Source organism: Convolutriloba macropyga, chromosome 9 (assembly GCF_964194025.1).
Source record: "Convolutriloba macropyga chromosome 9, txConMacr16.3, whole genome shotgun sequence".
Taxonomy (NCBI): domain Eukaryota; kingdom Metazoa; phylum Xenacoelomorpha; order Acoela; family Convolutidae; genus Convolutriloba; species Convolutriloba macropyga.
Window position 1 is genome coordinate 31066639 of NC_134476.1, and position 10510 is coordinate 31077148.

The following is a 10510-nucleotide window of genomic DNA, read 5'->3' on the forward strand; positions in this document are numbered from 1 at the left end:
AAATATAAATTTTAACGAAATCAGACTGATTGAGACACATTTAGGCGTGCAACTACGACTCTACCTACTTCCATCTTGGTTTCATATGATTACATAACCTAAAAATCTAACTTTCAAAGGACATTCAGAACTACAGAGCACAAACTGTAACTTTTAAGATTCACCAACAAAAATATTTGACAAGACCATTGGTTGCCTATAGTTACTTTAAATTTACAGGACAATTTGAAGAATCGGCTACATTCATCGTTTCCTCCGATGCTTAGGTTGGTAGTATATTAACAGTGACTGAGAACAACTTAGCGAGACTATGGGTCCTTCTCATCAATGAGTTCTTTCGGTAAAAATTTCTCACAATTTAACGCGTTTCCTTTCTTACTTTCTCCTGGGTCCTTTCTAGCATACTCATACCCTGGCTGATTCACACAAAAATTAATTCTCAATTTAACTGTTTTCAATTTAAAAATTGTGCAGGCTATCTCCTCTCACTGGAAGAGAAAATTTATTTTTTAACTCGTTGAATGAAAGATTTTTGAACATTAACCGGATCACGTCTTTTTTTCTCAAGCGTGATTGCTTGTGACATGTCTACTTCTTTTGATTTTGACTGGTAGAATGCAATAATGTGACGCTGTTATTGTTATGAAATTGAACTTAATTGGAAAAATTTTGTGTAAGAGTTATAGACGTTCCAAGGCAACATTTTAATTTTTTTAGGCTAGCGTGTGGATTCCGATGACCTCTGCCTTCTCTCAAGAACTTATCACAGCGCGCAATTGAGCCTATCCATGTGGCAGTGTTGTCAAAAAAATAATGTAAGAATTGCGGTGAATAGCGGTGATAAAATTTTCACTGCAAAGCTCCGGATCTTTTAGCGCTGAACCAAGTGAAAGCGGTGATTTTTGTAATATTTGCGTATTTAGCGCCGATTTTTTTTTACTACATTTGAGACTTTCGTCATTGAAATTTTCATTTTTAACGCATTCACTGAAATTCTTGCAAAGACGAAACAGTCGTACACTGGTTTGAAATTCTAACCTCCGGCATGTTAACAACTTTATTATCGAAAGGGATTTACTGTCAAATACTTCTTTGATAATTGTTTTGAATTTAAATCAGATTCATTAAACCATATGAAAACATATGCGTTGAAATGTTGTAAGATTCGCAGTTTTAGCGATGAATTTTTATTTTCACCGCAAAATCGATGAAAAAAATAATTGGCCGCTAACAACAGGAAGTGGATAAAATAAAAAATTCACCACTAAAAACCGTAAGTCTTGCCAAAATTCATCGGAAAAAAATTACATCAATGATAAGCGGTGAATTGACGTAGGATATGCGTTTCTTAGGAGTAAGTTTTTTTCTCGCCGCTTCCACCGATGAACTTTTAACTTTTTGCTAGAAAAACTACACCAAAAATTCTTAATGTTTGAGACTTCTCGTACAGAAGGGATCTTTGACTACGAGTTTGAATTTATTGTGAGATTTTCGAAATTTTTTCATGACATTTTCGCGATTTATATATGCGTTGTTTTGATAGTAAAATTCTTTTAAAAGTTAAAATTCCTCCATTTGTCTGCTGGTTGCTACAAAAGTGTCCAATAAAGTTAAAATTTGTAGTAAAAGAAAGTTTTAAATAGACAATCATTTTTTGTATAAAAATACCATTGCTACCACTACTGCAGATATTTGCGTGTTTCATAGAATTTGCTGTGATAGCTTTGAATTTTTTTAATGCGTTCAACGCATTCGCTTCAAATCTTACGTAGTTTCGTTAAAAATTTGAGTCAATAGAAAATTGTGCTAATTTAGCGGGGAAACTTTGTGTGCAGTTGGAGGTTTACAGCAGTGAAATTGGGTTAATCAATCTCAAAGCATTCACCGCTATTCTTTTTTTGCAATATTTATTGCGATAAAGATATTTGTTGAATTTAGTTTTTTGTAAAACTTTCTTTTTTAACTGTAAATTGTTTTTTCTTCGATGTCAACGCATTCGCTGCTATTCTTACATCTTTTTTTGCAAAATCTTCTTTCATGAAGGTAGTTGGTAAATTTATCAGTTAGTTAAATAATTAGCGACTCTTAACGGTGAGTTCTATTTTTTCTAGCAAGTTTTCACCGCACAGACGGCAATTTTTACATTTTTTAGCAATTTATTGCGTTGACACCTCAACCCGTGTTTTAGGGACCGTAGAAAACAACGAATTTCTATATTGGCATAGTTTAAGCCAATTGATTATCTTTTAAAATTTTAATTGTGTCGGAGTTGTGCACTGATATGACACATGGTTGCATTGAATTAACTATTTTCCTATTTACTAAATCTGTTACAGTAAAATATCCAGATACTCAATGGTAGCAGCAGTAAGTCATGGGCTTTTCACCCAGCAGTGAGTGCCATTCTGATCTTCAAATGGAGTTAATAGTGGATGATAGCACACAGTTTGCATTGCCACTGTGATATGATTCTCGCATGTTTCATGTCACTGAAATTTGACTAAATTTTGTCTTGACATTTTATCAGATTATGTTTAGATTGAGATCACAGCTGCTGCATAAGGTGCTGGGGGTGTCGCGACCTATTTTAATGCCAGGTCTTTGTCAAGGTTTTTGGTTGCTGTTTGTTGTCAATAAAAGCAGTCAAACCACAAAAACTTTTTTGGCGAAAGAGTGGATAGGGTGACTAAGTGACGAGGAAGTACAAAGACCGTTGCTTGGCAAATGTACGCCTACAGAGCTGAAATTGTATGAGACTTTGCGATGAAGAGTTGAATGGGCTTGTGGACCTCAAAAATTGTTCAAATTTCAAAAGTTGTTCTTAACATCAAAAAAGTATACTATAGGGGTTTAGAAAGAGTTGCATACCAAGAGCGTTTGAAGGCTCCTAGAGAGCCGCACTAACATCTAACACCTTTGAGCGTCACCGATTTGTCACATTCTCTTGTTGTCAAAAATTTACCGTTTTTCTTGCTTGGTCAACCAAGCTAACAGACAAAGAAAGTAAAATGATGAAACTAGTATAATATAGCTACAAAATTTTGATTATAGCTAAAAATTAGTTCTGTCTCATATTTACTAACTGTAAATTTATTGAGTGTTATTTTAAGCAGGAGACACTACTTCCTTACAAAACTGGATAAATAATGGCTCAACCAGTTGCCTATCAGCTCTATGTTTTCATGAAGCTCCTAAACTTTTTAAAACTATCAATAAAAAGCTGCGAATATATAAGATCCGGTATTTTGACTTGGCCTCAAGCATGCGCGGAAATGTTTTTAGTAGATGACGTAAAATTTGCGCACTAAAATGCTATGAAAAACTCTCAATAAACATTGCGACCAAAATTGAAGCAATTGTATATAGGAGAAGGGGCAGAAGCAATCAAATGTCTAATGATTTTCAAAATACTCGAATTCGAAAATAACGCATTGACCCTACAGAAAATCATTACAAAAGGATCAATTTTTAATCTCTTTGAAGATCCAAACTGCCACAAGAGCTGCAAGAACTTCTCCTTGCAACCGTCTGGAAACACAGAGATCAATTGAGCCACTTTTTTTTAGAAATTTAAAAAAAGATTACGTGATTCTATCGGTAACAAAAATACAACCAATTTATAGTAATTAAATGGCCTAAGACGCAAAATACTTCCAAAGAAATGCGATTACTAGTTATGTTAGGCGGTAGAGGATTTGCAGAAAATTTTAATCCTTTTCGGTGAAGCAAATTTGGTCAATTATAATAAAACTACCAATTTTTTATTGGAAATATTTGTCGCAAAGAGGGCATGACATAATAGATCTTGCTCTCTAGTACACGTATTTGAGTAGAAAATTGCAATTGTTTTCCACTTGATTTTCCATACTCTGATCGTTTCTTAACAAGGCAAAAGATTTGACTAAAGCACTTTTGTTACTACTGACAGATTACAATGCAATAAATCTTCTTGCTTGCTCTCGCCCTTCTTGTTTTGATATTGTGTGAATCATGCTTCCCTTATTAGTAATTTATATTTGGTGCTACTTTGTGAATTCTAGCATAAATTTGAGCCAATTCACTTAAAAGCGAAATTTGCACCTTTTAAAAGTGATTTTCTTTCCAGTCCATGAAAACGCAGTATATTTTCCCAAATTAAGGGAAACTAACTGCGGCAATTTTGTCGAATTGGCTTCTACAAAAAGTATTTTGCGAAAAAAATAGATTCCACTTTTCAACTTCGAATTTAAAATCGGAAAACGCTGACTGAAATTTCTAAATAGGGCACCTCCTTTTCATCCTCGAAATTTGTAATTACGTTTTTCACGAAAAATGCATTAAAAAAGGAAAAATGAAATTTAGTTACAAAAGTGACTAAATTCACTTCACAAAAATTTGGTCTTCCTTGTTTCAATGTTTTCCGAAAAAATTTAAGAGTTTTTGTGAAGTCTGTTTTCAACAATAAATGTGTTTAAAAAACTTATTTTTGTAGTAATGAAATTGGTTTTAAATGTCATTTTGAGTGAAAATATAGTTTATTCTCTGGTATCACGCTGATTGATAATCACGAATCTCGAATAGCAACTTGTGAGCAAATCTTATAACAAAAAAACTTTACCGTTAAAAAAATTGTGGCTTGGAAAAATTGCTCAACGTAGAACAAGAGGTCACTATCATGCTGCTCAAAAATTTTTATCACTTAAAATGAGCATTCAAATGATTTCAGAAATCGGTGCAACATAGCTTTGAAGAAAATATGTGGACAAATTTAGGAAAAACGACAAATAGCTTTTAAGTCCTGTAACTTTCATTAATTTCCGCAGGTACAGGAAACATTAAGGTAGAGTAAACAATAACCACTGAGAGTAAGACCAATTGGAGGATACTGTCGGCGAGGTAGCCATTTCATTATCAGAAGAACAAAATCATAGGGGGAAAAATGGGGGTAGGGCATCCGCTACCAGAAAGAGCAAGACGAAGCTTTACAAAAAAATGACAAAGTGGAAAAAATAAATTTTTAAAAACTGGTAGTCTAACTGAACGATTAGGTTAATGTCGACTAGGTAAGGGGACTTTTTAAGTCATTACTGAAGGTCGCCACTATCGATAATAAATTCTCTCAAAAAGTATTCTTGGCAAAACTACCTGTTCTGACTCCTAGAAAATTATCGGCAGTATTAAGTACGATTACACACAAAATAATGTAGCACATGTTTTGTTTTTCAAAATCAAGACCTTCATATCAAAAGCAGAAAAAGAGACAAGTCGGTTGAGGGCGTGGTTACTAGAATAACTAATGGGGCTTTACTGTATAAACTGCGTAGTCAACTAAACAATCGTAAAAGATTGAAAGTGTTATGTTTTGTGTAAGCAAACAACATAATTAGTTTCCTATCTACTTAAAATTAGTTCACAACCAAAAAAGTGATGACAGCTGAAAAAATGTTTATTTTTTGGCATGAAGACAACAATATCAGAACTCAAAAAAAAATTAATTTATGAAGCAAGAGGAAACCCCTATTCGCAATTTAAAAAAAATCAGAGAACTGAAGAGAGATTGTTGATCGCGCCCATTATTGCCATTTTAAAATTGTCAAAGGTTAGAAAAAATTTTTGTTGATGAATTATTTTTCTGTACAATGCATAGGCAGGCAGCAAAAATAAGATGTAACAAAAAGATCTCTATTCGCTTTTTACAAAAGAATAAAGGCAACAAAACGTCATTTCCACATACAATTTTACCACGCCTGCTATTAATTCGAAAAACATGAAATTACAAACTATCTTAAAAATATTTTGATTGAATTAAACCTCTGGCTGAAAGCAACAACTTATCTTTTGTAACATTTATTAATTTGTTTAACAAACTGTTTTTAATAAATTGACTACAGTTCTCTCATATTTGGTGGACTTTTTCTTCCCTCAATACCTCACTCAGTGAAAAAATGAATACGTGCTAGAAATTGGCAACAAACTACAAGAAAATTAGATACAGTTTTGAAGAAGAAAGAAGACCCGATAACCGAGTGATATTGTAAAAGTGACGTTAGTGTTAACAATATTTTCAGTTGCAATTTTGTTTGTTGTAGAAGTTATTTGTATATCTTCACAAGAAATCTCTCACAATGTTTTTAATAAAAATGCAATCAATTTTATACAAAAAAATTTATGAATATAAAAAGTATCCATAGGAATCAGAGAAACGATAAACGCTGCTCTACGAACAAACTGAATGAGAACAAAATTATAGCAAAAAATTAAACAACTTCAATGAATATGAAATAAGTTGCGATATAAAAAGTTCATTTCTAAAAAGGTTATCAAGCTAAACTAAGGAATTCAAAATTTTTTAAGATTAGGACGTGTGATTTCTTTTGCAATGCTGAAGAAAACGCATTCTCAAATTGCAGTAAAGTTAACTCATTAGATGCAGTGTCGAAAAATGTTTTGAGCTATTGCTCGGGGATTCATTAGATTTAAGAAAAATTGCCGTTACCAACTCGGTATTCGAATATCTGGTGTAACGTGGCTCCTGAATATTTTGATTCTATTAAACTCAAAATATCTGAGACGCTTCCCACTTTTTATTTTTTTTAAGTTTCTCAATTTGTCAAATTCATTCAATATCATTGAATCATCAAAAATGGTCTACACTAGTCAAAATAAATTCAGATATAGTTATCGAAAAGATTAATGAATCTAGGGAGGACTGCCACCCTGAAAACTGATGTTGTTAAGTTATATAGTCACCGGGTTCCGTATGTTTCAAATTAACTTCTGATTCGCTGCTGTTCTTAGTTTCTAATCATGAACTTCTGGAAGATTTCAAAAATTTTGCTAGAACGATTATCCGAACTCACAGTTTGTTTAATCATAGGAAATGGTTTGTGCACCAGTTTAAACCCAGGGGAAGGGGGTCAAAATCAGAAGACATGAGGCTCCTTAGTTGGTTGAAATAATCTTTTCAAAAACATAAAACGATTCAATGCTAACCTCAGGGAAGAATTCATTTTGACTGATCATTGAAAATTAGAGGTTGAAAATGTAAAGAAAGCAATTTAAGGCTGGGAAAGAGCGCTTCAATTAAAATAATTTTATTAAAACTTTTGAAACTGAGGGCACTCATTACTAGATTACGATGCAAAAAAAAACAAAGCTTTTCCTCCTGAGTACTTTGAATTCTAGCCTGCTGATATTGGAACTGAAAACACGATGGAACATTGACAACGAATTAATTAAGTCAAAGGTCCATTTTTGCATCCCCTTTCAAATGTTGCGACACTTTTAGGCAAATCGTTTTGTCCCTGGTCCGTGCACGCTCCGTTGTTACAAAGGAGATTATATGTCTCTAAAATACAAACTAAGAAGAATTGTCTACCAAATCGGTTTGCAATGAAAAGATCACCAATCTTAGGATCAATATCAGTTTTTTTATTCACCTACAAGTTTATCTAAATGATACACAAAAAAATTGCATTAAGCGACATCCAATTCATTGTTAAGAATGATATATTAGAAAGTTTCTTCTGACAAATATTTAGAAAAAGCCTTTAAAAACTTCTGCTAATAGTTGAATAATTCAAAAAATTAAAATACTGAACTCAGAATATATCAGTTGGGTTCTATCTGCAAATTGGGATCTCTTTAAAGTAAAGTTTCAGCGTCAAAACGCGGGCTCTCTTCTCAGCGCTTAGATTCAGTTGCCAAATTATTGAACTACCTTTGAATTACTGAACTACCAAATTACTGAACTACCTTAGTTCCACTAAACTACCTTTGAATTTTTGTACAGTAAAAAACACATATGGTTCGTTCATTTCTTCCGGAGCCTCCGTTTTTATTATGTGAGGACCAACTTTAGGGAACATTTAGAAACATAATGTTTATGGGAGTAATTATAGGTAATTCAGTTTTGTTATAACTGAATATTCAGCCTCGCGAGAGTTTCTTTATTAAGATTAATTACAAGAGTTCTCATCTTAATAGGAAAACGTTTGTGTTTTCTGAATACGAAAATAAATTTGCGAGACCGAAATCTTTTCGTTTTACTGATATCTACTGAGGTGTCCATACAACCAATTGCTCTCTGAGTTTTCATTCACAAGGTCATCTCCTTTAGGATTTGCTTCTTTAAAATTAATGTAATTTTGTTTTTACTAGCAATTCATTTAGTTACCTCTTATTAGTATTTTACCACAAAAAATATCTGTAGGCGCTGATCTTTTCTCATCCCCACAAAATTGCTTTGATTTTAACACAACAGGTTCTTGAACATTTTGACTATGGCTTCATGATTTTTTTAAAAATTTCTTCAGGCCAGTTCAATTGTTATTAGTATGAATTATTTCGCTGAGTTTAGCCTGCCAATGCAATCACGTTTTTCATACAGTAGTTGGATTGTCCTCTCCACAATCCAAGTGACTTTGTATAATGCACAAGAATTTCGCATTTGGAAGCATGGGTTTTTGTGTTTAGCTAGATTGTATGTATATTACCTTCAAAATTGATGCAGAAGGTTCCAAAACTCTCACGATCACACAATTTTCTCCCTGCCACCTATTCATTTTTACAATTAATTGGTCATCTTAAAAATCAGTTGTAGTCTTCTGTTTCATGTAAATAATAAACACTCTCGGAAAACGGTCGGAATGTGAAAAATAACTCTAAATTGAGAAATTTCCAAATCCATTGCTTCGGCTATTTCAACAATTAATTTTTTTTGAGTTTCACTTGAAAAAAAATTTTTAAAAGAATTTTTTCGAGATTTGAACGTCAAAAACCTCAAAAAATAAGTAGTAACCTCAAAAGTAAAAGGTAATAAAACCTCAAAAGCCTCAAGCAAGGAGCATTGAAAAACAAGAAAACGGTTCAAGAGAAATTATTTTAATTGAACTGTTTGTTTTACAACATAAAGCGTGGTGAGAGATTTAGCTTTTTAAACCGCAAAACACAAACACGGCTGAATCCATTTACAACGAGCTGATGATGTTTTTATCCGCATAACAATTAAGACTATCAAATTTTTCAGCTCTAGGCATTAGCTAATGTTTAAGTTTCTTGAATAATTGCCCAACCAACAGCATTTTTTATACCCATTAAAATAGTTAGCAAACTTCTCCAAAAACTTTTTAAAAAGATTCTTTACGAATTTTTAAACAAATCTATTCACTAAATCCCACTTTTTTTTGCTATTACAAAAATTATCTGACTTTAGTATTACAATGAACATAACCTTGTCATAATCTTGTCAACTTCTTGTCTACATCTTAAATTACTTCCGTTTTAACCTAACAGAAGGCATAAAATTTTACAGAAACATCAACTTCCAAGCAAGATCTGCCTTTTTATCAAATTATCTTGCCTGAATATCTAGAGATGAAAAAAATATTCTGTTATATTAATAAGTTGACAAGATTATAGACGTTTGGGGTAAATGCGATTATAGGCTCCAAGATAACGATTTGAGAATTGTGATTAAAATTGTGAAGTTGACATCCAACTCTTTAAAATGATAGTAATCAAGTGCTTCAGGGCTTCGAAACTTGATCTCGTAGAAAAAATGCCAACGATACACTCTGATACAATCATATTTTAGGTGTAAGATTTTGGAACACTTTCAGTTTGGCAAATTTATCTTTATTGGCAGTTTTAAGGAAATGGGTTTACTCCCATGTAATACACTTGTTTTTTTTTCTGGTATTCGAACTGCCGGGTATTCGAACTGCCTGGTTTAATGAAATGGGTTTACTCTCTTGTATTAGGCTTGCTTCCTTCTGCTATTCGAACTGCCGGTTTTCTACCAGTAACTTCGAATTTGAGTAGCACGTCATAACCTCTACGCTAATGGGGTTATCTAGAAGTTTTACCTACAAGTTAGCTTAAGTATAAAAACTGCATACTATTATAGTAATTGACAGTTATAAGCTACCAAATTATTACTTTAGTCAGACATAATTTTTGTTCACAAATAAATCTTCAGACATGAAGTATTAAACATAGCCTGGGCGAACTCAATGACCTCAACTGAACTATAGTGAAGATATACTGTGCATAAGGAAAACTAAAATACACTTGATACGCAATGTTTTTGAACTGATTTTGAGTTTCACAACTGAATTATGCTGTTTTTGCGCTGAAGTACTGCGAGACTTAAATCCAGAAAATTTCCATGAATTTGCTATCATTTCTTGCAATTTTATGTGGTTAATTTGATCGCATTTTTACTTCCGTTGAGGTTCCAATCAAATTACTACAAAAACGGTTACGTCTTTCATTATTGTTGGCCAAAATGGGCTTAATACTAGTTAGAAATTTAACGAGCTTGATCAATTTCTGCCTAAGTTGCTCGTCAAAAGGGCAATAGTCTCCAAAAATGTCTCACCCCCGCAAAAAAGTCCCCAAAAATGTTTAATCAACAATTGCACAAAAACAATCTTTCTTAAACAAAAGCACTATATCTTCAGCTGAAAGTTCATTGGGTTAATTTTGACCGCTGTTGAACAATAAAGGGGCAGTTTTCGAGTGAGGAATT